The sequence below is a fragment of the Poecilia latipinna genome, unplaced genomic scaffold (assembly GCF_001443285.1).
Source record: "Poecilia latipinna isolate Pla-1442-1.1 unplaced genomic scaffold, P_latipinna-1.0 Scaffold77, whole genome shotgun sequence".
Classification (NCBI taxonomy): Eukaryota; Metazoa; Chordata; class Actinopteri; order Cyprinodontiformes; family Poeciliidae; genus Poecilia; species Poecilia latipinna.
In genome coordinates this window covers 40,145-47,653 of record NW_015112693.1, presented here as the reverse complement: position 1 = coordinate 47,653, position 7,509 = coordinate 40,145, and positions in this window count along the sequence as shown.

The window sequence follows — 7,509 nt, the reverse complement described above, 5'->3', positions numbered from 1 at the left end:
ATTTTATTGTTTTTCCTACTTGTAGACCAAAGATGCTGTTGCCATAAGGACCTCTACTCTGGGATGTCTCTCAGTTTTCCTCGACAACGATGGAGGAGAGTTCTACAATGTCTCTTGTATGTATTATACTTCTGTTTGTCAGAGGTTGTGGACAAGAAAATCAAAACTTTCACCTCATTCTTTTTTTAATTTATACTTTTCTTATTATCCACAGGATTCAGATGCCATGGCAGACTTCATCCAGATTCCTGTGGGATTATTGACTGTTATGCTAAGTATATAATTTTGTTCAAATAAAACGTTGAATCTTGTAAATTTAAAATCTGTGCCTGTGGTAAGCTGAACTATTTTGAAGTTTCTTGTTACTAATTAAACACTGACATAAAAGGTTTTGTTTAAACTATTAATTGAAACTAGCTTAAATGGATGTTCAAATGGGTTGCCATCTGCCAAGAGTTTATACCTTTTGTAGTAAAGTGCCTGCACTGCACATGGTAAAGAAAATGGATAACAATTTTGAAAAGGTTCTGTTGTACCCTTTCTAATTGTTGAGTGTTCTTTCTACCCTTTCACTCAGTGCGGTCTTAAAACAATTAATTTAGTAGCATTTAAAAATACGTCTTTGAATTAACGTACTTCAATCATGGAAAGGATTTCCACACGATTAAATAGTTTTCTTTCAGCATGAAGCATGTTTGTTGAGCTAACTTAATTTTCATGGGTTGGATCAACTTAATTAAGTAGTGTGAAGGTACCACTGTAAAATAAGTTGGTTTCAACTAAATTTGCATTCATCTTAATCAAGTAAAGTCAATTATTTGGTCCATTGCAAATTAGTTGGTCTGGCTCTATTAAATTACATTGCTTTTGTTGGGTCCAACAAAAGCAAATGAGTTGAATCAACCTCAAAAGTTAAGTTGAGCCAACACATTTTCTTTAAATTGGAATAACTTTAATAAATTAAGTTGAACCAACACATTTGCTTTAAATTGGAGTAACAGAATTACATAGTGCTGAAACAAAGCAAAGTAATCAGGTGGAAATCCTTTCCATGATTTTTTTTATGTTAATCCAAAGAGTTATTTTTTTCAGTGAGGCGATTTGCTGAAAATTTAACAGCTTAATTCTAGTTTATTTACGTAATTATTTATTCATTTTATTTCTTTAACCATTAATTATTCATTTAACGGTTTTAGGTGTGCAAGGATGCAACAGGTTTATGTAATATTAACAACCAGACAAGTTATAATTGCTGAGCGGTTTTGCTGGAGGTGGGTCATTCATGTCATGTTGATATGCTGAGTAACTTTCATCAAACTCATTCCATCTGGAGGGGATATTGGGACCGCCAGGATCTCCATGGATTATGGTCGGACTCTGAGAGAAGCGCTGGTGTTGTGAATGTTAACAACGTTAACAGAAATGAGGAGGATGGGGAGTTCGGCAAGCCAGGCTGACCATATGGACAGTGTGAAAATATTTTGAATTCCAATGGAAACACAGCTCAACAGATAAAACTCATGCCATATGCAAAAGGTACCAGTGTGAGTTAATTTATACAAGACAACAAACCTAGTTATTCACCTGAAGAAGCGCAACATTGAAGGTCATAATATCTCTGCAAGCTTTAGCGTTTTAGATGTCTTTGACTTTTTTCTTTACACAAAAGCTGTGAGCAACAGCTCAGAGAAATGAGTGTCACAGTGCATTTTCATATGTCATATGGCACCTTATATTGTTGTTGAAAACACTGGTTTATAATATTCAATACAGATGAAGCAACAATGATATAGTGACACTGTACAGTGAGACTTAAATGGAAATTAAATGTGAGTCACTAGAGTGGTCATCGTTACCAATGGACAGCCATATACAACAGAACTGTAACATGTCATACTGACAACTTGCAAATCAAGAATCACATTCTTCATATACAGCTTTTGAATAACACAGACACACACATACACATACACAGGAGTGAATCTTGGTGCAGTTTTAATGGAGGTATAGACGGAGTTGCATATGGTGGATACAACACCTGCACTTGTAACTGATAACACCAGCAACATGTCCGTCTGATGCAGAGTCAAGTCTGCTTACATACATCAAATACTTTAGACATTATAATTTTGACCACACATAAAGGCCTATAATGTCCCGGCTAAAGTGAGATATGTTGTGTCCTTTTTTCTCCAGAGCATGGTGACAAACTTTGTCTTCAAAGAGAAGCAGAAGCTACTCAAATTTCCAGAACACAAGCTAAGAGCAGATGTGATAACACACTGGAACAGCAGAGTAGATGTGCTACAGTGGATTACTGCAACCTGCATTCTGTGCTTCTCTCCTGGACAAAACATGAGGAAAATGATGTGCAAACACTCACTAGAAGAGACCTGGTCAAACTACCAGTGAAAAGTGTCTCCACCATTCTGTTTGAGGAAGGTATCTATGATGGTACCACTCAAAGCTGTTGGAGCAATATAGAGGAAGAATCCACTTGAGTATGAAAGACAAAGCAGATGATGACCCAGGAGCTTCAGTAGTGACATGTAGCCATGCACCTTCCTGCAAATAGCATCTGCCTTAGACACAGGGTTTAAGCAGAGATGCAGCCTGCCATCATTTCATACATGAGACTGTAGGACAAAAGAGTAAGTTATTTTCTTTCTTTCTGGTAAAAAATAAATAAATAAATAAATATTATCCATGAATTATATATCAATTACTTCTATTATTGTTGTTGAAAAATGTTCATTTTTGTGTGTGTTAATCATTCACAAAATGACAGCGACAAGTTGAGAATGAATTTCTTCACCACATGCAACCAACGGTCTGATCAACCTGACATGGTGACTGCATCTCAGGTTCAAATCACAGAAAGGGTTGTGTTTTTCCTTTTGTGGAAAGAGTTTGACTGAATGCAGACAAAAGAGAGCAAGTTCATTAACATCAAGCTAATAAGAGTTTGAAGTATAAGCAATATATTCTGTAATCTGAAATATTAAAATGTTGCGGTTTTGTGTTATTTTAGTAATGTCAACAAGCTTAACAGTACATAAAACCACACTGCTAAATCTCACAACTGATAGTACATAGATGGTGCTGTGCAGGAGTTAATAAACATAGTGAAATGAAGTAGACTGAATTAGATCTGAACTGGTATAGAGGGCAGTTTGGCCCAGCCAGAGTAAGGCTGAAGATGAGCTCCAACAGAAGACTTGGTAAGCAGCCCTGTATGCTGCAGGGACCCTTTCCATTTATTAAGAGAAAATTATATAATGTAACTACAGCCACCAAAACACAAGGGTTTGTTTTCATTGAAATTCAGGACATTATCTTGTCCTGAATCCAAATAAAAATAAACATGTGGTACAGTTTTTGTCTTCAAGTCAGTCATTTAAAGCAGTGAATCTTTCCCTTTTTTTTACACTTTAAAGTTCTGCAATAAGAAAACATTTGTTTTATTGTTGCTTTAGAACAGTTGGCATAAAACACTGATCTTTTAGTTTTGAGGAATTTGTTGTCAGAACCTGATTGTTGTATTTGCAGAAATGCAGCAAATAGTTGGTTCAAAAGATGGATAATTGCTTTGTGAATAAACAATATGTATTATCCTAGCAGAGAACAGAGATTTTTAACCATAAAGACAAGTGACAAAATATTTTTTTTTAATGTGTGCAGGATCCCCAACAGCAGACTATGGACCTTATAATAAAAAGGAGCAGACATTCATTATGTAGACACAGCAGCTTATACAGCACTCTTCACAATTATTGGAAAAATATGTAAAATAATAAAGTAAATTAATCTTTTAATCTTTCAATGCAGCAACATATGTCCACACTTAAAAGTTTTAATTCAGTGTAAAAATAATCCTGCATAATTATTATTATTATTATTATTATTATTATTATTATTATTATTATTATTAGTAGTAGTAGTAGTAGTAGTATTTTCTTTTCTTCTTTTTTTTCAAATCAGCCATACAATAATTGGCACCTCTAATTGTTCTCATGAAATAATTGCAACTTAAGTATTTTATTTATACTTATTAATATAGTGGAAGTTTTAATTACTAATTCATAGCAACAATTAAATGCAGTATACAGGTACAGTAAACCAGTTAATAGGATGCATGTCAGTGATGGCTTTTTCCTGCTCCATCATCAGAACTGTAAAGATGTGGAGTTTGTTGAAAGCCGAAAACTTTAACATGCTGATATGAAACCAAGACTGGGAGTTCTGGCATCCTGCTAACTGTTAAAGGGTCTGGCCTCAGTAACTCTTTCATCAGACACAAAATCAACCTTCTTCCACGACTGTCACAGTCCCACAGCAATCTCTTGTTCAAAGATGTGTGATTAAGTTTATATCAGTAGTATATTGTGCTTGGTCTGCCTTTTCTGCATTTAAGGTGGTAACACTATTAGCTCCATAGTTTCCCAATTCCAGTTTGTTTTGCCTTCTACTTACAGTGTTCTTGTGACCATCATTCTTTCTTGTGACTGACATTTGATCCTGGTGTGTACAAAACTACATCCAGATTGTAAGTTATAAAACAAAAAAGTTCAAATTTGCCAAAGAGGTTTTCTGTTCCTTAAATTTCTGACAGAATTTACAAGAAACTCAATATATTCAGCATTTCCTTCCATGAAGCTCCGCGATGTAATCAGACTTTTCTCAGTCAATTCTCCAACACACAGATACCTTCTACAAATCAGTGTGACAAAACTGCACTCTGTGGCACCAGTGACGGTTTAATGGCTTTTAGGACCCGACAGACTGAACAGGTCTTACTCTAAGCTACGAGTCCAATGTCCAGAATGCCGAGTGAATTCATTAAAGAGACAGGACGATTTATTGAAGAGACACTTTACTACCTGTTAGGATGGGACTCTCATCAGCAGTAACTGATCTGCAAGATCCTCTGGATCAGAAGGATCAGAGGAAGAAAGTTACACAGAGTCACAGATAGATTTTCAAACCTATAAGAACAACCAAAATAATTGAGGTTACACAGCTTAAAAAGATGAAACCATGCAATTCAACCCCACTCATACTCTATCACATGCTCTGACTATGCTGTTTTGTCCTTCAGTTTGTTTCTGTTTTGTTACACTTAAGCTGGACATGCCTGATGAGATCTTTGGTCCATTTTCAGTCTATTTTCTAATTGTGAAACAACTTTTGCAATTGGGCCAGGACTCAGTCTACTTGTTTGTTGAGCATCGGCGAGTGTACAGAAGATAATGAGAAGTGATTAATACGTCACAATCAGCTGCAGATCAGCAAATCATACAGTAATGCAAAAATTAGATCTGGTTTCTATTCAACAGGGCATGGCACCGTAGAAGCAGCACCTCGAGCCAAAGTTATCTGATCCTATCATATTTATTAGATTTACTCATCTCTCATTAGCATTCATTAATATGTTTTTAGACACAAAATAACTGCAGTAAAAGTATGCAGTTCGATGTAGTAAAGTTATAGTTTCCCCACACAGAATGGCAAGAAAGCTGAGGAAGTGCATGTATTTTTGTTGAGTAGTCTCTTCTTGGAGGAGTGTCTCCTCCTCTACCCTTCTCTGGCTTGAGACTGCGGCCTGGGATTTGGAGGCACTGGTCCTCATCCCTTCACCCTCTCCTATGAAAGATGTAGATCACAGTTTGATGAAGCCAATAGCCAATAGCATCATCTGCAAACAGCAGAGACCCAATCCTAAGGCCACCAAAATGGATCGTTTCAACACTCTGGCTGCATCTAGAAAATCTGTCCATAAAATATTATAGATTTTCACTGATGAGAATCAATGACAAAAGAAAACCCTCACTGGAAACGAGACTGACTTACTGCCAGCAACGCGGGCCAAACTCTGACACTGGTCATTCAGGGACCCAATAGCCCGTATCAAACGGTCTGGTTCACCATATTTTGGAGTAGCCCCACACAATATTGCACAGTTGTGTAAGCCAACACAACCGCACAACATCTAGAGCCTTGAGGACCTCTGCTGAGAGGCTGAGGACTCTACAGCTGCTGGTGAGTCTTATACTGTACATCTGGGTGTGGGAGCTCTTGTTTGTGGAACCGTTTTAATTTAGCAACATTTAAATATTTTTAAGAATGAAAGATGTATTCAAGTTCATGCTGCTGTATTTCAGTTGGATTAAAACCTCTTACAGCCCGACAATCCCTCGTGAGGGATCAGTTTTCGGGTCTCCGTAAACAACCGCTCCACGTTACTTTTTTTTTTTTCGTCCGCTAGAGAAGGCTTTCATCATTCGAAAACTATCCCACACCCAAGTTTTGCCCAACATGTTGTGGTTTTACAGCTATTTCAAAACAGCTGACGAGATTGAAAGGTCCTCGGAGATTTCATAGTTTTCCTAAAACTCTCTTCGAAAACAACCCTTTTAGTTGAGCAGAGCTCCATCGACAAGAATCACATGACAGGAAAGACTCTGAACTTTCTAGATAACATACAGTCGGCTATGTAAATTTACTAAGGGTCTGAATTTGTCCTGCGTAACAGAGCTCTCTCGCACACGTTATTTGTGTGTTCTGCACTTGGTCTTTATAGGAGACTTATTTCATAAATACAGACTGAAAACGTTGGAGTTACGTCACTTTTCAGCGTTCTGTCAGTTCAGTTTTGATTTATTTATGGAGAATCTATCATTTGTGATGGCACAGTAGAAGAAACTGGGCGATTTAGAGGCTTTGTAATGCGCACACGGAGCTTTTCTGATAGACACGCACGAAGCTGCACGGCAGTACCGGATGGCTGCGTTTTGTAAATGTAAATGTAGCGAGTTTTACCGTTCACGTACCTTCGCGTCAGGGGGACGGGCTAGAGCAACTGTATGTTGAGTTCGCTTCCACCTTATGCTAGAGCTTATATGTAGCACTAGCATAAGGTGCTAATTCAGCTTCACATCACTTCCTTCGGGGGGGGTGGGAGGGGATTATGGACGTAGTCGTGTTCATAGACATAATATAAGAGTAGACCCCGCATTGGCCGCTCCGGCGCAGGAAATACGGCGGCCATCTTGGAGCGGTATACCCTCCTACTTTGCTCAATCAAAACAGCAGAAGATGCCTCAGCACTGAGGGATATTGTTCAGATCGATGGATTATTGATGTGAGGGCTCCACAGACAACATTTCACAAGTAAGAAGGACATATTATTGTGATTAGAATATTACTTTACTGTATTTATGTCCACCGGCGAGATACCAGCTAATATTAGCTACAGTGCTTGGTGTAATACGGGTTCAGCCCCGCTATGAAGGCTAACTGAGATTCCGTAAATCTAAAAAAAATTATTATTCTCTAACATTGACTTAGATTATCTGACACAAGGGCCTATATTAGAAATGAAGCAATATAACACATATTATAAAACTTATATTATGTGTTATAACATTCACCAGCAAAGTTTACACAGGTGGTAAAGACTATTATTTATATTCTTTCACTCTGTCAAAAGTAAGATAGCTACATCCTAAA